General features: G+C 37.6%; 1 pseudogene; it reads left to right on the plus strand.

Moving 5' to 3' along the window:
* The first annotated feature begins 14,592 nt into the window (after positions 1 to 14,592).
* LOC124989176 (NADH dehydrogenase [ubiquinone] 1 beta subcomplex subunit 10-like) lies at positions 14,593 to 15,213 on the plus strand (annotated as a pseudogene).
* Positions 15,214 to 25,512: the final 10,299 nt, after the last annotated feature.

Raw genomic sequence — 25,512 nt, forward strand, 5'->3', positions numbered from 1 at the left:
ATTTTGATAGATGCATAAAAAGCATTTGATAAAATACAGCACCCCTTCATGCTCAAAACACTAGAAAAAATAGGGATAGTGGGAATACTCCTTAACATTGTAAAAGCCATCTACACTAAGCCCATGGCTAATATCATTTTAAATGGTGAAAAACTGAAAGCATTCCCCCTAAAATCTGGAACAAGGCAGGGATGCCCTCTTTCACCACTTATATTCAACATTGTCCTTGAAACTCTAGCCAGAGCAATTAGACAGACCAAAGAAATTAAAGGGATATGAATAGGAAAAGAAGAACTCAAACTATTCCTATTTGCTGATGACATGATTATATATTTAGAGGAACTTGGAAATTCCACCAGAAAACTTTTAGAACTCATAAGTGAATTCAGTAAAGTAGCAGGTTACAAGATCAATGCTCATAAATCTAATGCATTTTTATATATAAGTGATGAATCTTCAGAAAGAGAAATTAGGAAAACTACCCCTATCACAATAGCTTAAAAAAAAAATAAAATACTTGGGAATCAATCTAACAAAAGAGGAGAAAGATCTCTACAATGAGAACTACAGAACACTAAAGAAAGAAATTAAAGAAAACCTTAGATGATGGAAAGATCTCCCATGTTCCTGGATAGGCAGAATTAATATTGTCAAAATGGCCATACTACCAAAAGTGCTATACAGATTCAATGCAATTCCAATTAAAATTCCAATGACGTACCTTACAGAAATAGAGCAAGCAATCATGAAATTCATCTGGAATAATAAGAAACCCAGAATAGCTAAAGCAATCCTTAGCAGGAAGAGTGAAGCAGGGGGTATTGCAATACAAGAACTTCAACTAGACTACAAAGCAATAGTAACAAAAATGGCATGGTACTGGTACCAAAATAGACAGGTAGATCAATGGTACAGAATAGAGGACACGGACACAAACCCAAATTTCTCATACTAGACAAAGGGGCCAAAAATATGCAATGGAAAAAAGATAGCCTCTTCAACAAATGGTCCTGGGAAAACTCGAAATCCATATACAGCAGAATGAAACTAAACCCCTATCTCTCACCCTGCACAAAACTCAACTCTAAATGGATCAAAGACCTTGAAATCAGACCAGAGACTCTTCATATTATAGAAGAAAAAGTAGTTCCAAATCTTCAACATGTCAGCTTAGGATCAGACTTCCTTAACAGGACTCCCGTAACACAAGAAATAAAAGCAAGAATCAACAACTGGGATAGATTCAAACTAAATCGCTTTCTCTCAGCAAAGGAAACTATCAGCAATGTGAAGAGAAAGCCTACAGAGTGGGAGAAAATCTTTGCCAATCATACTTCAGATAGAGCACTAATTTCCAGAATATATGAAGAACTCAAAAACTCTACACCAAGAATACAAATAATCCAATCAACAAATGGGCTAAGGAAATGAATAGACACTTCACAGAAGATCTACAAAGCAATCAACAGATATATGAAAAAATGTTCAACATCTCTAGTAATAAGAGAAATGCAAATCAAAACTACCCTAAGATTCCATCTCACCCCAATTAGAATGGCGATCATCAAGAATACAAGCAACAATAGGTGTTGGCGAGGATGTGGGGAAAAAGCTACACTCATACATTGGTGGTGGGGCTGCAAATTAGTGCAGCCACTCTGGAAAGCAGTGTGAAGATTCCTTAGAAAACCTGGAATGGAACCACCATTTGACCAACCTATCCCACTCCTTGGCCTATATCCAAAGGACTTAAAATCAGCATACTACAGAGATTCAGCCACATCAATGTTCATAGCTGCTCAATTCACAATAGCTAGACTGTGGAACCAACCGAGGTGCCCTTCAACAGAGGAATGGATAAAGAAACTGTGGTATGTATGGAATATTACTCAGTCATAAAGAAGAATAAAATTATGGCATTTGCAGGTAAATGGATGCAGTTGGAAAATATTATGCTAAGTGAAATAAGCCAATCCAAAAAAAATCGAAAGGATGAATGATCTCGCTGATAAGCAGATGATGACACATAATGGGGGGTGGGAGAGGGGCAAGAATGGAGGAAGGAGGGATTGTATAGAAGGAAAAGAGGGGTGGGAGGGGTGGGCAGAAGGGAAAAATAACAATGAATGAAAAACTATTACCCTATGTAAATATATGACTACACAAATGGCATGCCTCTACTTCATGTACAGAGAAACAACATGTATCCCATTCGCTTACAATAAAAATAAATTTTAAAAAATATATAGAGAGAGACTGAAACCTATCCATTTGAGTAAGCATGTACTTTTGTGTAGGTTTTTTTAAAATAGTTTCACATATCTTTTCAATTTTTTATTCATATGCAGTTTTACGTGTCTGTTCACTAACCCTAACCATTACCCATACCCATAAACCTTCTCCCAATTCTAAAACTACATCAAAATGTAAGTTTTTAACACATATAATCATGTATATTTGTTTTAATATTCAGATATTTTGCCAAGTACATTTTTATACTCACCTATATCAAATGTTAATATATTTTCACCTAGAATATATAGCCCAATTTTAAACAAAAATGTCAGCACAGAACTAAACCAATATGTATCTGTTTGTGAAAACATTTGTATAGGTTTTCCTACATAATTTCATGTCCATTTTTCATTCAAGTGAACATTTTTACATGTTCATTGTTAACCGTAAAACTAACCCTAGCCCCAAACCTTCTCATACCCCAACACTACATCAAAATATTAAAGACTTTACATGTATAATCATTTACATTATATGAATATTCATATATATATTTTGCCAGGTACATTTATATACTTACTTATAATATCATATATATTAATACATTTTTACAAATGAATCAATGGTCCAGGTTTAAACAAAAATGTCTGCATGGATCTAGACCAAAACCTATCTGTTTGTGAAAACATATATATTTGTATAGGTTTTCCTAATAATTTCACGTACATTTTCATTTTTTTATTGAATTATGTAGTTACACTTGTTCCTTCCCAAACCCTAACCCTAGCCCTACCCCTAAAACTACTCCCAGTCATAACACTACATCAAAACACAAAAGCCTATTCACAAATAATCATGTTTTTATGTGAGTATTCATAGATATTTTGGCAGGTATATTTATATATTCACCTATAATATCATATATATTAATATATTTTCATGTGTGAATCAATGGCCCAGGTTTAAATAAAAATGTCAGCACAGAGCTAGACTGATACCTATTTGTGAAGATATATACATTTATATGTTTTCTTACATGATTTCACATATACTTTCATTTTTTATTCAAATATATAGTTATACATGTTCCTTCACTAACCCTAATCCCAGTTCTATGCCTAATGGTATTCAGACCCCTAACACTACACCAAAAAGTGAAGTCCTTAAACATATCATCATGTATATTTATGTTAATATTCATTGATATTTTACAAAGTATGTTTATATATTCAACTATAGCATCATATATATTAATATATTCACATATGAACACATGGCCCAGGTTTAAACTAAAATGTCATCACGGAGCTAGAGCAAAACTTATCCTTTCTTGAAAACATACACATTTGAACAGGTTGCAAAAAAACAAAAAAAAGAAAACATACACATTTGTATAGGTTTTCCTATGTAATGTCACATATAATTCATTTTTTATTCAACTACATAGTTGTACATGTTCATTCCCTAACCTTAACCCTAGCCTTATCCCTAAACCAACTACCATTACTAGCATTCAATCAAAACACAAAAGCCCTTACTTGGTATTCATTATATGAATATTCATAGATATTTCACCAAGTACTTTAGTATACTCACCTGTAATATCAAATATATTAATATATTTTCATTTATCAATCCATGGCCCAGGTTCAAACCAAAATGTCAGCACAGAGCTATACTGAAACCTATTCATTCGTGTACTCATATATTTGTATAAATTTTCCTAAATAACTTCATGTATCTTTTCATTTTTTGTTCAAATATGTAGTTACACATGTTTGTTCCCTAACCCTAATCCTAGGCCTAACCCTAAACCTACTCGTACTTCTAACATTTCATCTTCTAACATTTTATCAAAATGCAAATAGCATCACTAGACTGAGATGTCCTGTTTGTGAAAATATTTTTATGTTTTCCTACATAATTTCACCTATATTTATATTTTTTATTCAAGTATACACATATATACTTTTTTCCTTTTCTAACACTAACACAAGCCCTAACCCTAAACCAACCCCAATTCTAGCAGTACATTAAAACACAAAAGCCCTTACAGGTATCACCTTGTACATTTACATGAATATTCACAGATATTTTGCCAGATACATTCATATATTCCCCTAAAATATCATATATATTAATATATTTTAACATATGAATACCGGTTCCATGTTGAAATCAAAATGTCAGCACGGAGCTCTACTGAAACCTGTTCATTTGTGAAAATATATACATTTGTATAGATTTTACTACATAATTCCATATTCTCATTTTTTTATTCAAATATGTAATTATACATGTTCTTAAAGTAACCCTAACCCCAGACCTATACCTAATGGTGTTCAGACGCCTAACACTTCATCAAAATGCAAATGCCTTTAAATATATTGTCATGTATATTTACATAAATATTCATAGATATTTTGCCAGGTACATTTATACACTCACCTATAATATCATATATTAATATATTTTCATGTATGATTCCATGGCCCAGTTTTAAACCAAAATGTCAGAACAAAACTAGAACAAAACCTAAAGATTCCCTTACCCTAACCCTAGCCCCTAAATCTATTGCCACCCATAGCACTACATCAAAACCCTAAAACCCTTACATGTACAATGATGTACTTTCATATGAACATTTAGATAGTTTTACAAGTATATTTATATACTCAGCTATAATATCATATATATTAATATATTTTCATGTTTGAATACTTGGCCCAATTTTAAACCAAAATGTCAGCATGGAGCTAGACCAAAATCTACAGGTCTATGAAAACATATTTTTATACAGGTTTTTCTACATAATTTAATATGCATTTTCATTTTTTGTTCAAATATATATAGTTATACATGTTCATTCCCTAACTTAACCCTACCTACCCCTAAACCTGCTCCTACTCCTACCAATACCTCAAAACCAAAATGTGCTTACAATTATAATAATGTCTCTTTATATGAATAATCATAGATATTTTCTCAGGTACATTTATATATTCAACTATAATATCATATATATTAATATATTTTCACATATGAATCCATGTCCTTGTTTTAAACCCAAAAGGTCAGCATAGATCTAGTTCGAATTTTAACTGGTTTTGAAAATACATATGTTTGTTTAGGTTTACTTACATAATTTCACATATATTTTCACTTTTTATTAAAATAATTAGTTTAACTTGTTCATTCTCTAATACTAAAGCCAGACCTACCCCTAAACCCACTCCCACTCCTAACATTACATCAAATCACAAAAACCCTTACCATATAATCATGCACATTTTTATGAATAATCAAAGATATTTTGACAGGTATATGTATGTACTCACCTATTATATCATATACATTAATATAATATCACCTATGAATCCTTGGCCCAATATTAAACAAAGATGTTAGCACAGAGCTAGACCAAACCTACCTGTTTGTGAGAATATATACTTTTTTTTAGAACATATACTTTTATATATGTTTTCCTATATAATCTCACACATTTTCATTTTTAATATAGTTACACATGTTCATTCCCTAACCCTACCCCTAGTCCTAACCCTAAGCCTACTCCCAAGCCTACTCCCTCCCCTAACACTACATCAAAATGCAAACATTCTTTCACATATATTCATGTACATTTATATGAATATTCATAGATATTTTATAGGTACATTTATATGCTCACCTATAATATCATGTATATTAAAATATTTTCACCTATGAATCCATGGCCGTGTTTTAAAACAAAATGCAGCAGGGAGCTAGAGTGAAACCTATCCATTTGTGAAAACATACATTTTTAAGTTTTCCTACATAATTTCACATATATTTTCATTTTCATTCAAATATGTAGTGATACATGTTCCTTCCCTAACCCTAAACCTAACCTGCCCCTAAATCTACTCCCACCCCAACACTACATCCAAATACAAAAGTCAGTGTACATATAATCATGTACTTTTATGTTAATATTCATAGTTATTTTGACAGGTCATTCAAATGCTCACCTACAATAACATATATTCATATATTTTTAAACTGGATCATGGATTCATACATGTAAATGTATTAATGTACCTGGGAATTATCTATGAATATTCATGTAAATGTACACGGTAACCCGCATAAAGTCTTTTGTGTTTTGATGTATTGTTAGGGGTAGGAATAATTTTAGGCATATAGCTAGAGTTAGGGTCAGGGAATGAACATATATATCAATATATGTGAATGAAAATATACATAAAATTAGGTACTAAAACTTATATAAACATATGTTTTCAAAATTGGATATATTTCAGTCTAGCTGTTTGAATTTTTTTTTAACTAAAGGAAATTGACTTTTGGCTTAAATCTGTTTTGTTACTGAAGATTACACAGCATGATGAAATAGTTATTTTTGTCTTAAGAGGCAATATTTAATAATAAGCTGACTTCCAAGAAACATCATTTCCCCTTTTCTCAAAATTCTGCTTTTATTAATGAACACTTGAGCCCACCTAGAATGCTCTAGATTGCTATTTCCTCACATCTTTTCAGTGGTTTGGGGAGAATGCCTAAAGACTTTGCAAAAGGTAGGGGAAGAGAAGGATGTCATGTGAACAAAAGGGACAGCATTACGTTTATTACAAGAATGCTTTTTGTTAGTAATTATTTCCTTGGTGACTCTTGAGGTTTTTTTTTTGTTGTTTGTTGGGTTTTTATTATTTTTTTATTTGTTCTAATTTGTTGTACATGACATTAGAATGCATTTTTACATTTTGATAGAAAATACATAAATGGAGTGTAATCTCTCATTTTTCTGATTATAAATATTGTAGTATCACATCAGTCATGCAGTTGTACATGTACCTGTATATGTACATGAGGTAATAATGTCTGTTTCATTTGGATTTGCTGATATTTGATTATAATTTTAGGGATAAAATAATTTTAGCAATTATGTTGAGATTTATTTTTTATTTTTTATTTATTTATTTATTTATTTATTTATTGTGGTACTGGGGATCGAACCCAGGGCTTTGTGCTTGTGAGGCAAGCACTCTACCAACTGAGCTATCTCCCCAGCCCTATGTTGAGATTTATAAAGTTCAAAAGAAAAAAAATTTAAATTGCTGTTTAAAATATGCAAGAAAAAATTATTAGGGCTGATAATCATGTTTGATCTCCAGTACTTTTTGCAGAAGACTAAATAGAGAGGTTCAGCAGACAAGAGCTAATGTTGGAAGCAATAGAAAAATGATTAAGAGCTGGCATCTGAAGCAACCCTAGGTTTGAATAACCAGGTCTGCCACTAATTAACCATAGGAGGCATCATGGTAAGTTCCTTGTGTTCTCCATGTCTGAGTTATTTTATGTCTGAAAGAATAATGTCCATCTCATAGGACTGTCTCAGTAATTATAAAGGTTGAATTAAATGATGGTAAATTTTCTAACATATTGGTAATTGTTCAATAATATTAAAACTGTCTTTAAGATTCCTGTGGAAGATAGGGCCTCTGAAAAGCCAGAGAGTAGCAGAGAACTGCCCAAGTAGGTGAGCCTTCACTGTTTTTCTAACAGTGGCCTTGAGTTCCATTACCCTTTTTGCTGTTGTTTCTGGTTTTGTGGTATTGGGGACTGAATTCAGGGCTTCACACATGCAAGACGAGCATTCTATCACTGGGCTACATCCCAGTTCTTTTTTTTTAATGCTCATTGTGGGCATTATACCAAGCAAGCTAAACAGATATAAACCATTTTCTTGAAGACAGAATTACAAGCTGAGCATTTCTAATCATTTTATCTTATTACTATTTCATCATCATTTTTCCTCCACCTCTTCCAAAAAGAATTACTTAATATTTTCATATATTTGGAAACATTTCTTGACATCCTTCAACAATTATCTTGTTGGTTCAAGGCCAGAGATGCTAAACCACTCTTGCAGAAGTCACTGCCAACCTCGGCCAAGCTCCAGAGGATGCTGTTGGCAGCTGGGGCTGTGATTTTTCCCCACATGTTTTCATCAGTGTATTAAGAGTCTTACACAATGGCAGACTTTATTGTTACCTATTCACACACGCACACAATATAATTTGGCCAATATCATTTCCCAACAGCAAGTGGTTTCTAAAGCGGTCTATGAAGGGACCGTTGAGCAAATCATGTTCCTACTGTATCTAACAATTCCCTTCCTTCCCTACACAGATTGCCTTCCCAAAAGAAGATGCAGAAGAGACGGATCAGGAAGGCAAGAACTGGAGGCCCTTCTCGGATTGGATGATCGGGAGGGGCATTCCTTGGCGGTTTTTTCGCTAACTCTGGAGTCCTCCTTTGCCCTGCAGTTATTCATGTTCCCAGTGACAGGACCTCTGGATGGTGCAGTACGTATTGTCACAGGCTCCTGAGTTTGGGGATATAATCATGCAGACAGAAAACTTTAGTATCATTTTTGCCTAGGTAGGAACAATAAAAACTCAAGCCTGCTCTCAGGGACCCGTTTCCTCAGGCTATATTTCTTGCATGTCACAGTTGAGGGTTTGGGTCAAAGCCCACGACTGCCAAATAAGTGGCTGGCCAGAGGTGCCAAGGACTCAACGTGGAGGAAGCAACTTTCAACCAATAGACAGACCGTGTAAAGTAGGGCACAGCACCCTGCTGCCTCCAATGACATGAGGGTGGATTCTCCTGGAGCAGCGTCGCTGGATTCAGCCGTGGCCGCTGAATTTGTACCCCTCCATTTTGGACTACCTCTCTTCCCTTGCCTCACCGCTATATTTCCTTTCACCTCCAGATGAACGACTTGTGCGCAAATCCTCATCACAAGGTCTGCCTCCAGGGAAACCAGAACTAAGGTCTATCAGCACAATTTTAGAAAACAAGTAGTATTTCATCTCCTACCAAGAACACAGCTCAGAATTTTTTCATTTTTTTGGTGAGGGGAAGTGGGTAATGGGGATTGAACCCAGGGGCACTCTACCACTGAGCTTCATCCCAGCCTTTTTTAATTCTGAGACAGGGTCTCACTAAATTGCTGAAGCTGGCCTCAAACTTGCAATCCTCCTGCTTCAGCCTCCCAAGTCACTGGGATTACAGGTCTGCACCACCATGCCCAGATCCATGAAGTTGATTTTTACTTGTTGTAGTTTGTGATTTTGCACCATCTGCATATTGTTTACCCCTCCATTTTTATGCCTTCTCATAAATATTAAGGCTTTCAGTAAATTAATTTAAAATATTTTAATTAAATGTTAAATCTAATTTCAACAGAACAAAAGGCCTGCTTCATGGCATCTAGCACACTTCAATATTTTAAGAATTGTTTGCAAAAGCAATTTTTAAAAATTCAAAAAGCGATTCTCATTATCAAGTGATCATGATACAATAACTTTTACCTGAAAAGAAAAGTCAAGCTTTTGTTCACTAAGGACTTACACCAAAGGTTGCCTAGTTCTGGTAAGGTTTTCAGTGCACCCAGATCAGAATTTTTAATGAATAAATTTAACTTGGAATACCCCTTAGCATTTTCTTGTTCTTATTTTGTCACAAGTATGCGCCACCCAGTAATTGGTTTTAGTATAACTAGTAGTTTGGAGTTCAACTTTTGCTTGGCTCTGGGCCTGTCATCTATTGTCTTCCCTACCCCACATGTTATGGCCAGCAGTTCCCTGCTGTCAAGTTGCTTCCTCACCTTCTTTATACCTGTGTCTCAGATCCTTTTCAGGGAGAGCTGCTGCTACCAATTTCTGTAAGAGTTAGATCACTGAGTGTGTAGCTTTTTCTTTTTCTTTTTTTTTTTTTTTTTTTTTTTTGGTACAGGGAATTGAACCCAGGAATGCTTAACCACTGAGCCACATCCCTGGTCCTTTTTATTTTTTACTTAGAGACAGGGTCTTGCTAAGTTGCTTAGGGCCTCACTAAGTTTCTTAGGCGGGCCTCAAACTAGCAATCCTCCTGCCTCAGCCTCCCATGACACTGGGATTACAGGCATGTGCCAACATATCTAGCTCAAGTGTTTAGCATTTCCTAAAAGAATCCCCCCTACACACAAAGAAAAAAGACAGAAAGAAAAAAGTATAATAGGCAAACATTTCTAAAAACATGCTAAACTCAGAACCCTATGCATTCAAGTCAAAGTTAGTCAGAAGGGATAAAGAAGGACATTTCATACTGCTTAAGGGAAGCATAAATCAGCAAGATATAACAATCATAAACATCTATGCCCCAAACAGTGGCTCATCCATGTATGTCAAACAAATCCTTCTCAATTTTAGGAACCAAATAGACCATAACACAATAATACTAGGTGATTTTAACATGCCTTTCTCACCACTGGACAGATCTTCCAAACAAAAATTGAACAAAGAAACCATAGATCTCAATGACACAATCAATAATTTGGACTTAAGAGACATTTATAGAATATACCATCCAACCAAGAGCGAATACACTTTCTTCTCAGCAGCACATGGATCCTTCTCTAACATAGACCATATATTATGCCACAAAGCTAATGTTAGCAAATACAAGAAGATACACTACCTTGTATTCTATCAGATCATAATGGATTGAAGTTACAAATTAATGAAAGAGTAAAAAACAGAAACTACTCCAACACCTGGAGATTAAACAATATGCTATTATATGATGAATGGATAACAGAAGATATTAGGAAGGAAATTAAAATATTCTTAGAGGTAAATGAGAACAAAGAAACATCATATCAAAATCTCTGGGACACTATGAAAGCAGTACTTAGAGGAAAATTTATTTCATGGAGCGCATTTAATAAAAGAAGTAAAACTCAACAAATAAATGACCTAACACTACAGCTCAAAGCCCTAGAAAAAGAAGAACAGACCAACACCAAAAATAGTAGAAGACAGGAAATAGTTAAACTCAGAGCTGAAATCAACAAAATTGAAACAAAAGAAACAATACAAAAAATTGACAAAATAAATAGTTGGTTCTTCGAAAAAATAAACAAAATTGATAAACCTTTAGCCACACTAACAAAGAGAAGATGAGAGAAAACCCAAATCACTAAAATTCGGAATGAACAAGGAAATATCACAACAGACGCGACTGAAATACAAAACATAATTAGAAGCTATTTTGAAAATCTATACTCCAACAAAATAGAAAATTTCGAAGACATCAACAGGTTTCTAGAGACATGAATTGCCTAAACTGAACGAGGAGGACATACACAATTTAAATAGACCAATTTCAAGTAATGAAATAGAAGAAGTCATCAAAAGCCTACCAACAAAGAAAAGTCCAGGACCAGATGGGTTCTTAGTCGAGTTCTACAAAACCTCTAAAGAAGAGCTCATTCCAATACTTCTCAAAGTATTCCATAAAATAGAAGAGGAGGGAACCCTCCCAAACTCATTCTATGAAGCCAATATCACCCTGATACCTAAACCAGACAGAGACACATCGAGGAAAGAAAATTTCAGACCAATATCCTTAATGAACATCGACGCAAAAATTCTAAACAAAATTTTAACAAATTGCATACAAAAACATATTAAAAAGATAGTGCACCATGATCAAGTGGGTTTCATCCCAGGGATGCAAGGTTGGTTCAACATCAGGAAATCAATAAATGTTAATTCACCATATCAATAGACTTAAAGTCAAGAATCACATGATTATTTCAATAGATGCATAAAAAGCATTTGATAAAATCCAGCACCCCTTCATGCTCAAAACACTAGAAAAAATAGGGATAGTGGGAACATTGTTAACATTGTAAAGGCCATCTATGCTAAGCCCATGGCTAATATCATTCTAAATGGTGAAAAACTGAAAGCATTCCCCCTAAAAACTGGAACAAGGCAGGGATGCCCTCTTTCACCACTTCTTTTCAATATTGTCCTTGAAACTCTAGCCAGAGCAATTAGACAGACCAAAGAAATTAAAGGGATACAAATAGGAAAAGAAGAACTCAAACTATCCCTATTTGCTGATGATATGATTGTATACTTAGAGGAACCAGGAAATTCCACCAGAAAACTTTTAGATCTCATAAGTGAATTCAGTAAAGTAGCGGGATATAAGATCAAAGCACATAAATCTAAGGCATTTTTATACATAAGTGATGAATCTTCAGAAAGAGAAATTAGGAAAACTACCCCATTCACAATAGCATCAAAAAAAATAAAATACTTGGGAATCAATCTCACAAAAGAGGTGAAAGACCTCTACAATGAGAGCTACAGAACACTAAAGAAAGAAATTAAAGAAAACCTTAGAAGATGGAAAGATTCCCCATGTTCTTGGATAGGAAGAATTAATATTGTCAAAATGGCCATACTACCAAAAGTGTTATATAGATTCAATGCAATTCCAATTAAAATCCCAATGATGTACCTTACGGAAATAGAGCAAGCAATTATGAAATTCATCTGGAAGAATAAAAAACCCAGAATAGCTAAAGCAATCCTTGGCAGAAAGAGTGAAGCAGGGGGTATCGCAATACCAGATCTTCAACTCTACTACAAAGCAATAGTAACAAAAACGGCATGGTATTGGTACCAAAATAGAAAGGTGGATCAATGGTACAGAATAGAGGACACGGACACAAATCCAAATAAATACAATTTTCTCATACTAGACAAAGGGGCTAAAAATATGCAATGGAGAAAAGATAGCCTCTTCAACAAATGGTGCTGGGAGAATTGGAAATCCATATGCAACAGAATGAAACTAAACCCATATCTCTCACCATGCATGAAATGGATTAATAACCTCGGAATCAGACCAGAGACCTTGCATCTTATAGAAGAAAAAGTAGGTCCAGAGCTTCAACATGTCGGCTTAGGACCAGACTTCCTCAACAGGACTCCCACAGCACAAGAAATAAAAGCAAGAATCAATAACTGGGATAGATTCAAACTAAAAAGCTTTCTCTCAGCAAAGGAAACTATCAGCAATGCAAAGAAAGAGCCTACAGAGTGGGAGAAAATCTTTGCCAATCATACTTCAGATAGAGCACTAATCTCCAGAATTTATAAAGAACTCAAAAAACTCTGCACCAAGAATTCAAATAATCCAATCGACAAATGGGCTAAGGAAATGAATAGACACTTCACAGAAGAAGATGTACAAGCAATCAACAAACATATGGAAAAATGTTCAACATCTCTAGTAATAAGAGAAATGCAAATCAAAACCACCCTAAGATTCCATCTCTCCCCAATTAGAATGGCGATTATCAAGAATACAAGCAACAATAGGTGTTGGCGAGGATGTGGGGAGAAAGGTACACTCATACATTGCTGGTGGGGCTGCAAATTAGTGCAGCCACTCTGGAAAGCAGTGTGGAGACTCCTTAGAAAACCTGGAATGGAACCACCATTTGACCCAGCTATCTCACTCCTTGGCCTATACCCAAAGGACTTAAAATCAGCATATTACAGAGATACAGCCACTTCAATGTTCATAGCTGCTCAGTTCACAATAGCCAGATTGTGGAACCAACCTAGATGTCCTTCAATTGACGAATGGATAAAGAAACTGTGGTATATATATATACAATGGAATATTACTCTGCCATAAAGAATGATAAAATTATGGCATTTGCAGGCAAATGGATGAAATTGGAGAATATCATGCTAAGTGAGATAAGCCAATCTCAAAAATCCAAAGAACGAATGATATCGCTAATAAGTGGATGATGACACATAATGGGGGGTGGGAGGGGTTAGTGTTAGGGTTAGAGTTAGGGTTAGGGAGGGGGGCAAGAATGGAGGAAGGAAGGACTGTATAGAGGGAAAAGAGGGGTGGGAGGGGTGGTGGGGAAGGGAAAAAATAACAGAATGAATCAAACAACATTACCCTATGTAAATTTATGATTACACAAATGGTATGCCTTACGCCATGTACAAATAGAGAAACATGTATCCCATTTGTTTACAATAAAAAAAAAATAAAAAAAAGAAGTAATGGGGGAGGGTTGGGGAGATAGTTCAGTGGATAGAGTGCTTACCTTGCAAGCACAAGGCTCTGGGTTCAATCTCCAGCACTGCAAAAAAAAAAAAAAAAAGTAATGGGGGAAATAAATTATTAAAAAAAAAAAAAAAAGAAACCTATGCAAACACCCAAGTCACTGCCTATTACTCATATAAATTGCTGGGTTAACATTGTGCATTTTTCCAGATAAATTTATAGGGACCAAATGGAAGTACCTAAGGAAATATGAATGGCTAATGAAACGAGCTGTGTTTTGTAAAGAAACTATTAAAATGTTATGTAATTATGCATATTCGATTCCTAAAGTGTACTCAGATGGTCTTTGTTATAATTTTTATATCAAACTGCTTGATTCATATTTACAGACAAATTTCAGTTACAAAATGAACATTAATAATGCAAAATACAGAGCGATCCGTACCCCGCACCCAGCTAGCGGAGTCCTGTGCTGCGTCCGCTGCCGTAGAGCCTGCAGCCAAGAACGTGTATCCCGAGCCCCCACACCGCACGCCGCGCCCTCCCTGCAGACCTCGCTACCCAACCCCATCACCTACTTGATGAAGGCCTTTGACCTCCTGGTGGACCAGCCCGTGACCCTCGTGAGAGAATTTATAGAGCAGCAGCATGCCAAGAACTGGTATTATTATTCCACCGGCAATCCCGCCCAGTGCCAAACATCACGGAGTGCAAGGAGAAGGGCATCCTGTGCATCTTTGAGGCCGAAATGCAATGGAGAAGGGACTACAAAGTCGATCAAGAAATTGTCAACATCATCCAGGAGAGGCTTAAGGCCTGCCAGCAGAGGGAAGGAGAGAGCTACAGGCAGAACTGTGCCACTGAACTGAAACACTTTGCCCAGGTGGCCAAGGCCTACCAGGACCGCTAGCATGACCTGGGCGCTCATTTTTCTGCTAGAAAATGCCTGCAAAACAGAAGCAGAGAATGTTGGCAGAGAGAAAAGCTGCTAAGGAGGCTGCTGCCGCCTGTGGCCTCAAGACTGACTTGCTGCATTGCTGAAATAAAGTGATTTAACTCCAAAAAAAAAAAAAAAAAAAAAAAAAAAGCAAAATAGCATTTTTAGCTAATTGAAATGTTAATTTGGGCTGTGTGTTAATTTTGACTGTGTTCAAGGCCTCAGCAACTTAGCAAGTACCTGTCTCAAAAAATAAAAAGGACTGGTGACATGGCTCAGTGGGTTAAGCACCCAGGGTTAAATTCCCAGTACCAAAAAAAAAAAAAAAAAAAAAAAAATCTTAATTTGGGGGTGAGAGAAGTGAGACCCTGGTTTCCATCCCCAGCCCTGCAAAAAAAAATAATAATAAATAAAATTATATATATAACTCAGCAGTCATCTGTGAGAGACATTTCAATACACATTTAAAGTACTCCAAATTTAAATATTCAACTCTATAATGATATTTATTAATCTAACATTTTAGTAATAGATATAAATGGAATATCAAGCCAAAAATCTTAAAAGCCTCTTTTCTATAGAAAAATAATTTGTTGTTCATGTTCTCAACTTGAAGGCCTGAAATAGAAATGTAGCACTTTGGTTTTTTGAAATTTATTTTTGTAATTTTTAAAATTTTTAATTTTATTATTATTAATAAATGTAGCTGTTTAAGAGTCAGAAATGTACTAGGAACTGAGATGGTGTTTACTGGAAGTCACCATCACCATGCTAACTTCTGGGCATCATGAGTGCTGTTGCCCTCTCAATTTCTGAATCCATCCAGGAAAGGGTCTTGCTCTTCAGGTCACAGGAACACACCCTTACACTTCCTCACAAACCTTTTCTCATAGCCAAGTCAGCTCTTGTTGGCTCCTAGCCCCCAGTTATAACAGGAAACGAGCTGTCCAAACTCAGGCACCTCTCAGGCACTCCTAGCTTGGGCTGACTGTCCACACCTGCACTCTACACCTGCCAAAATACTCTGCTATCTCCTCCCTACTCTGACTTCATCCAAAGCTGCAACTTTCCTCCATAATGGATTCTTTCACACTTGGTTCAGCTTCTCAGCAATAATGGGACTCAAAATTGAGAAATTCACAGAAGCTACTGAGAAAAGTGACTGAGACAGAAAGGTCACTCTGCCCCGAGAGTGACCCGCAGGACTTCCCACACAGCAATCAGAGGCCAATGCCAAGGTGGCCCCAGGGAGTGACACACCAACACCTCCACTAATGCTTCACTAATCCTACAGAGCCCTGACTGTATGTCACTGTCACTTCTGTACTGTCTCCATTTTTCGTAAAATCCAGTAAATCCTTAACAAAAGAATTGAGAATTATTCTCCTCTGTGGCGGCTGTGAAAGAGTAATGGCAGGCATCTAACACTGAGTTGAGGATTTGATCACTAGAAACCAACCAAGATGCCTGTGTGCTGCCCACCGCCCCCCAACCCACTTAGGTTTCTAATCGCCACTCATGTTTTTTTTCTAAACATTTCCCCCAAAAAGTCCTCCCATGCTTCTCAGTACCTCTGCATTGCCTTTGTCCCACTTGTCCTCATCTTTTACTTGCTCTGTAATGGGTTGAACTGTATCTCCTAAAAAGATATATTGAGTCCTAGCCTCTAGTACCTACCAATGTGCCTCATTTGACAATGGGGTCTTGACAGTTTTAATCAAATCAAGATGAAGTCATATGATTGGGGTTTTTATAAAGAGAGGGAAATTTGAACATATAGGAAGAATGTCATTTGATGATCCAAGCAATGCCAAGAATCAATGGCCACCACTAGAAGCTAGGGAGAGGCAAGTAAGGACTCTACCAGAGTCTTGGAGGTAGCAGGGCCCTGCCAATACCACGATTTTGGACATGTAGCATTTAAAGCTGTGAAACAATCTCTGTTGTTTCAAGCCATCCAACATGTGGTGCTTTGAAAACTAAAGTAACAGCTTTCCCTCCCACCATCTTCTGCCCTCAAATACAGTTTCCACACAGCATTCTAAAAGGCAGATTTTGTTATCGGCTCCCATAAATGACTCCCCATTGCTAGAGGTTCCATATGTATTTGACCTGCAAGACCAGGCAGGAACTGGTCCCTGCTCACTCTTCTGGCCTCATGCTCTGCATCCACTCAGCATCTTAGCTGTGCTTCCACCACACCTAACTTCTGGCAGCTCATGCCCTGCAAACGGGCTGCCTCCACCCTGTGCTCCCATAATGATATATGGTGCTGCCAAGGCTCAAAGCAACAGGGCTAACTGATCACAGACTGAAACTTCCCAAACTGTGAGCCAAAATAAATCTCCTGCGCTCTCTCTCTCACTCCCCGTCTCCCTCCCTCTTTCCTAGCTGCCGTGCGCTGAGCAGCTTTCCTCTACCACAACTTTCCACCATGATGAACCCACCTCATCAAGAACCAGGATCTATGGAGTCAGCTGACAATGAACTGAACCTTCGAAACCATGAGCCCAAAATAATCTTTTCTCCCTCTTAAAAAAAAAAAAAAAAAAAGGCAAGATTTCTCTCTTTTTAAGTTATCACAGCAACAGAAAGTTAACTAAAACAGTATGTGGGCTTACCATGGTGGTGCACGACTGTGATTGCAGCTATTTAGGAAGCTACAGCAAGAGGATTGCAAGTTCAAGGCAAGTCTGAACAACTTAATAAGACCCTATCTCAAAAAAGTTAAGGGCTAGAGATGTAGGTCATGAGTCCCCTGGGTTCAATTCCCAGAACTGGGGGGAAAAACCCATAGTATGTGTATATGTGTTTAGAGAGGCAGTGATAAGACAAATATAATAAAAAGTCAACAACTAGGATGGAAGGATATATTGGAGTTCTTTGTGTTCCTGAGATTTTTCTATGAACTTAAAAATTATTTCAATATAAAAAAGTTTTAAAAACTGCTGGGTGCAGTGGTGTACACCTTAATCCCAGTGACTTGGGAGACTGAGGCAGGAGGATCACAAGTTCAAAGCCAGCCTCAGCAACTTAGCAAGACCCTGTCTCAAAATAAAAAAATAAAAAGGGCTGGGGATGTGACTCAGTGGTTCAACACCCCCAGGTTCAACCCCTGATGGCCAAAACAAAACAAAACAAATGCATACAAATTTGGGATGAGCTCTATTCCTTCTGCTTGCCATTAACACACAAAAAAATGACAATTAGAACTTGGCATAAGGGTTTTAGACACAGCTGTGCCATAAGCCAGCACCACAATCTCCAGTAAGTTGAACAGTAACAATGGCTTCTGTGTATTGAAGTCAGTCTGTGAGGAGACTACGCAAATCACTTCACACTAACCATCCTCCCAGCAAGCCAGGGGGCTCAGGAGCTAAGCACCTTACCCAGGGCCACACAGCCATCAAAGGGCAGGGCAGGCTATGAATTCAAGTCCTGCTCAGGCCAAGAGCTACTTCACTCCACAAGTTTGCAAACAGGCCAATTCACTCTAAGATGACAGGCCAAGTTCCTTCTAGCACCAGGATTCTATAAGACACTTTTCCAGGTGTCTCTTCTGGACACTGATTGACTTTGTGTGGTGACAAGGGTGGACCTAAGATTCCATATTTTAATGTTGTCACAGGAGATTCCTTAGAATAAGGTTTCTCCCTGTGGTCGTGTGTGTGTGTGAAGCTTTCACCAGGGCTAATGTGTTGAGGTGACACAAGGAATTTACTCAGAACCTGCGGCAGGTCCTCATGTCTCCTCCTTGGCTATGTTTCATCCTATAGCAGCCCTTCCGGAGCTCAAACGTCACAGCTGCTCTCTTATGAGGGAACTAGGAAATGGTCATTTCCATGACTATGAGCTGTGACCACACATCTGGGTCACTACCTAAGACATATCCACGCATTCATATCCACCCTCTTGGGATAAGCTTAATAGGGCTACTTTCATTCTTCAAAGGGTTGCTGTTGGGACACAGATTGTAGCATCAGACTGCCCTTGCCCCTTCCTGCTTCCCAGAGGGGCTCTGTCTCCTGCGTACTCCAATTTGTCACCATCTCTAGTCAGCCAGCAGATCTCTGACCAGACCATGGCACACTTTTTTCCCTAGATTTAAAGAACCACCAGACCATGACAGTCATTTACAGTCTCACTAAATACTAACAGAACTGCAGGCTTGCTGAAGTAGCTACATGCATTCTCTCCTGAAATCACACATACACACATAGGTGCTGTTCTTAGTGTCCAATTCCCAAAACCAATTCCTTCCACACCAAAGACAGTGCATTTGTTATGTAAAGCTTATGCTGAGAGGGCTCTTCTCCCTGAAATAAGATTCTGTATAACCCTGCAGCCCAGACTGGGTCCTCAGCCTGCTCCCTGGTCCTCTCTTGGTAATGACATCATCACTCACTCTCCAGATGGAAATGACAAGGGTTGCCATGACAAAACAAATAGGCCTTTGTATGTGGGTGTGTGTATCCTTTAAGTCTTTGACACTCACAACTGATGAGATGGCCTGATAGCTGGAAAGAACAATAAAATAAACTCATAGGCAACATGACAAGATGTTGTAAAATCATACATCACAGCAACAACATCATGAAAACAGGGTCTTTTTATGCTTCTTAAGCCCAAAGAATTCAGATGTTTAAATATAAAATGTTTTCTTCTAATTGTAGACAAAATCTCTAGTGATAGCATTGAACTTTGCTGAATATTTTTCCTTCTGTTCTTTATCCCCACTTTGTTTCTCTGTTAATCAAAATGTGAGAAGAACCACTTAAGTAAATAGAGTCAACAACAATATGAATAGCAATTACCATTTGTTAAGGGTTTTCTTTGTGCAAGACTCAGGAACTTCCTGTGCACCCTTCTTTTGAATCCCCCAAACAGCTAATAGAGGTAGGTGTCATTGTTCCTATTTTGGAGATGAAGAAATGAAGTATTCAAGGTAACCACATGAAGCTAATTTCACAACTGGGATTTGCACCACATCACACTGGCTCCAAAGCCTATGTTCTCTGCACCAAACACGGCTGAATGAGAATTATACCAATCAACTCCAAGTTCACTATTTGTGCTTGTCATTTTAGGAATGAGTTGGAAGGAGAATATGAGGGGAAATTTTTGATTTAAGAACTAAGGTACCCATGAACTCACACACCTGTTCATACGTCAGTCACAGATAACAATGAATAAAGCCAGCACATAAAATAAACAGTCATGAGCTATAAATACTAACTTGATTCCTTGTTTGGTTCTCCCATGCTGTTCCCATGGAGACATAGCTTCTCAATTTATCTGGAATTCAAGCTTCCCAGGGGATGTGACTGAGAGCTTTGAGAGACCCAGCAGAGAGATGGGCACTGTGCCTCAGCCCCATCTAAGCTGACTCGTTCTTTTTCCTTTTGTCTCCTTTTCCCATGTTCATTACAAACTGATGGTGAGATGGATTTTGTAATGAGCTATGGATTGAACAAGACGTTTCTCCATTTGCAAACATTCTCAAGAAGAAGAGAAACCTCCATGGAGACTGGAATTTATTTGTAAGCCATCAGTAGTCACCTCTGCTTTCCACAAAGCAGAACTGGGAACCATCCCCAGACCTGACACTGATACCCGTGTGGTCTAATTAGACCTTCCACCCATTCTGGCACTTGCTTAATTAAAATATTTACGATAGCCATGCCACCACCTCAAAAAAATTTTATGCTGCTATTGTAGCATTGAAATACATTCTGTTTCCCATAATCAACAAGAATGCTTGAAAACAAATTACCTTCAGATAAAATGTGCCCCCAAGGGCTACCTCCTGTTTGATCTCAAGTGGAGGTTTCCAATTTGGTCAGTCTGACACTATATTCTTCCTTATTTCTCAAGATAGTTGTTAAAAAAAAAAAAAAATTTTAGGTTAAAAAACAAGTTCAAGCCAGGCACGGTGGAACACTCTTAATAATCCCAGAGACTTAGGAGACCAAGGCAGGAGAATCTCAAGTTCAAGGCCAGCCTGGGAAACTTAGCAAGACCCTGTTTCCAAAACAAAATAAAAAGGGCTGGGGATGTAGCTCAGTGACAATGCTTGCCTAGCATATGCTGTGTGAGGGCTTGGGTTTCATCCTCAGCACCACGAAAAAAAAAAAAAAAAGACTCTGGTGTATCTCACAGGTTCACTACTCACTACATGTGTGAGATATGCTTCATAGAAAAATTAATGGCTAAGAACAGTAGTAGTGTCCAAAGGTAAAACCTGAGCTGTCTTGAAACAAGAAAAAGAATGATGATAAAGCTAAGGACAAACTCATTTCTGTCTTCATTTTTCTTTTCTTTCCTTGTCTTCATAGGCCTACAGAGAAGGTGTTTGTTTTATTTTTCTTTTGCAGTACTGGTGATTTAATCTAGAGCCTAGGGCCTGCTAGGCAATTGCTCTACCACTGAGCACCACCCTTAGCTCTTTTGATTTCTTTATTTTTGAGACTGAGTTGCTCAGGCTAGCCTTGAATCTGTCATCCTCCTGCCTCAGCCTCCCAAGTAGCTGGGACGATTGGTGTGCACCACTGCACCTAACTTCTAAAGAAGATTTTAAATGAATCTTTGATGAAGATTCCTACCCATTCTTGGTGTTGTCAACAGAATAAATCACCATAAAATTGGAAAGGGAGTGGAAATCAATTAATCCTCACCTCACGTATAAATATTTCATTGAATAGAAAAAAATTTAATTACATCATCTATATGTAGAATGTTATTTCTGCCACAAACTAGTCTTATAAGCTCTTCGTTTCCATTTCTTATTTCTTATTTCTTTAGAAAGAGAGGTTTTAGTAGAGCCACTTACCATTTTGCAGATAAAGAAATTGAGGCTCAGAAAAAAATTAAGGAACCTGATAAAAACCAGAGCAGGACGGGAACCTGGGAATGTCTTGCCTGAAACTTCTCTCTTCCTCTTGTGGTCACATGCTCTACTTGAGCATGAGAACTAGGGGAGACCTGGTGGTTAAAGATTGAGATGTTTCTTCTAAATCCTGAAACCAGGTGCGTTTAAAGGGAAAATAACGGAAAGATTTTCTTCTAATACAATCAAGCGTTGGGTACAAAATAGGAGTGAAATAGAACTTAGTTCCGCTTTCCTTCAGGAAGATAGTCTGCATGAGGAAGTTCCACCTGCTTTGTGAGACTTTAACATTACAGCTCCACAGCCTGGAAAGGAAGGCCCCTCTCCACAGCTGACAGACCGATCTGTGGAAAACACCGGCATACACTGCTCTCTGCCCTGCTAGCGCCCCGTCTGATACCTCTTTCTATCCCTCCCTCTGAGTCTTAATCCTGTTCAAGGTCACAGAAAATGGGATTAAAGAAAACACAGCCAGCAAAGAAATCCTTTCCAAGCTTCGTTTTAACAGTGGGCGTTTTTCGAACATAACACATGATCTTTGTTAAGTATTGCATGCTCTCATGGTGACTTCTTCTACACTGGGATTTGTCCTCTCAGGAAATGTGTAATGAAAGGCAGCATGAAGAAGAGAATGTAAATGGACTGGGTCATTCAAGCTTTTATTTTCCTAAATGAAAAACGATCAAGCCTCTGCCATTATATTAGGTGGCCCTGGCTGTTTCAAGTCACGTGCTGTATGTGTGTGTGTTTGTGTGTGTGTGTGTGTGTGTGTGTGTGTGTGTGTGTGTGTGTGTGTGTTTGTTACAAAGACCAGATCTGTACTTATCATAGATTCCATGAGAATTTTAAATAAACACAGTTGTGTTCTAGTCATTAATAGAACCACAACATACCAAAAGTCAGTCCAACATAGGCACTAATATTTTTTGGCAGTTCTATAACTGTGTCAGTGTCAGTTGAAATGTATTGCTTTCTAAGGGTTATTTCAAGGGAAGAATCTGTGTCCTTCCTTCATTTTTATAAATGTATCATCACCATCATCTTTTCCTTTTTTCTTCTCTTTTACTTCTCTTCTTTCTTCTCCACCTCAAATTTCACTGGATTCCTTTATACCATGTAGTTAGAGAGCATGTTTCTGGGGATTGAACCCAGGGAGGCCTTATCACTGAACCACATTCCCAGTCCTTTTTATTTGAGACAGAGTCACTCGAAGTCGCTGAGGCTGGCCTGCAACTTGTGATCTTCCTGTCTTGGCCTCCTGAGTCACTGGGATTACAGGGGAGGGCCATGCTTCCTAGCTAAAAACAGTATTTTAAATGAATGTAAATGTTAAATCTAATTTCAGCAGAGCAAAAGGCCTGCTTCATGGCATCTAGAGCAACTCCAAACATGGTCAGAATTCACTGCAAAAACAATCTTTAAAAATCCAGAAATAAAGTGATTCTCATTATCAAGTGATTATGATACAATAGCTTTGACCTGAAAAGATAATCCAGGTTTCTATTCACTAAATTCTCACACCTAAATTTTCAAACTTTACATGGTCTGATCTGTGCGGTCAGGAAGTGATCTTATTTAGACATGAAAAGGCTTTTGCTTTTAATTCTCACTAACGGTGTCACTGGTACTAGTCACACAGAAAGGGGACAAAGCAGTTCAGCATCAATGACCTCAGAGCCTTCTTTCTCCTTGATGGTGTGAGTCTGCAAGATCTCCAGACCTGGAATCCTGCTGGCAAGGATAATTATCAGGGAGGATGCTGAAGCAGCAGGAGAGCTGATGCCACTGTGCCCCGATTAGCAGGGCAGGATGGAGGGTTCCGCCCCTTGAGTTTCAACCTGTCAAACTACCACTGATGAGCTGTTGCTAACTTCTCTGCTCCTGTATTCTCATTTTTAAAATGGGCCTAATAATAGCCCCCACGTCCTAGGGTGAATGAGGACTAAATGAGGTAAAAGGTGGAAAACATTTACAACACACTTGCAGAAACACAGGTAAAATCAAATTATAGTTTCATTTTTAAATAAACACTCTAAATTAGTTTAAATAATTTAGAATTAAATTTAACATCCATGTAAATCTCCCCCACATCAGAACATCACCAGGATTGCAAAAGGCCTCTCTAGTCCTTCCCAAAGTTCCAAGTCCTACCTCCCCTAAGAGGCCACTGTTTTGTTTTGAGCCCATCGTTCTTAATTGAATGCAATCTGCAATTTCTCCTTGCCCTCCACCTCAGTATGCAGCTCCAAACAGTATACTGTGATTTTGCTATCTTTGGAGAACAAAGATAAATAGAATTATTCAGATTATGGTGCTTTTTGTGTCTGGGTTGTTTGTTTGTAGTGGTACTGGGCATCAAATCCAGGGCCTTGTACATTTTTGTTTTGGAAGTTTGGATATTCATGACCCTTTCCCATTTTTCTTTGGGGTTTTGTCTTTTTTTTTTTTTTTTTGGTAGTGCTGTGGCTCAAACCCCGGCCTAGTGCATCTTAGGCAAGTACTCTCCCACTGAGCATCAATCCCAGACCTTATGATATCAAGTCTTCTGATCCACAAAAGTGGGATATCACTGCATTTACTGAAGTCTTCATTTTCTCTCACAATATTTTAATGTTCTACCTAGAAGTATTGCACATTTCCTTTTCTTTTTGGGGGGAGGGAGGGTAGAGGGATACCAGGGATTGAACTCAGGGGTACACGACCACTGAGCTACATGCCCAGCCCTATTTCTTATTTTATTTAGAGACAGGGTCTCACTGAGTTGCTAAGCATTTCACTTTTGGTGAGGCTGGCTTTGAACTGTGATCCTCCTACCTCAGCCTCCTGAGCCACGCACATTTTCTTTAGATTGCTAGATATTTGGCATTTCTTGGTATTATTATATATGGTTCCTTTTTAAAATTTTATTTTCTAATCATTATTTCCTAGTAAATAGAAATATAATTTGATTTTTAGTTTTGTGTTAGCAATCTTGCTAAACTCTTAATAATTCTAGTAAAGTATCTGTAATTTAAGGCTTTTATTTTCTATGCATGCAATAAGAGTGTGAAGAATGAGTTTTATTGATTTTTTTTCTAATACTTAAAACTTTTTAGCCTTTTTTCTTGCTAAGACCTCTAATACAGTGTTAACTAGAAGTAGTAATGCTGGGCTTAATGATGCTCAGGAGACTGAGGCAGGAGAATCTCAAGTTCTAGACCAGCCCGGGCAACTTAGCAAGACTCTGTGTCAAAATCAAATAAAAGGGCCAGTCATGTATCTCTGTGGTAGAGTGCTTGCCTAGTATGCATGAGGCCCTGGGTTCAACCTCCAAAACCATAAAAAAAGAAGAGGAGGCAGTGGGGGCAGGTATCCTTTGCTTGTTGCTGGCCTCAAATCAAAAGCAGTCAGCATTTCTCTTAAGAATGGTGCTTACTGCAGGTGTTTTGTAAATAGCCTTTATGGGATGAAAGATATTCTCTCTCCTAGTGCTAGTCTACTAAGAGTTTGTTTTTCAAACACATGAGCAGATGGTGCA

This window comes from Sciurus carolinensis, chromosome 7 (assembly GCF_902686445.1).
Source record: "Sciurus carolinensis chromosome 7, mSciCar1.2, whole genome shotgun sequence".
Taxonomy (NCBI): domain Eukaryota; kingdom Metazoa; phylum Chordata; class Mammalia; order Rodentia; family Sciuridae; genus Sciurus; species Sciurus carolinensis.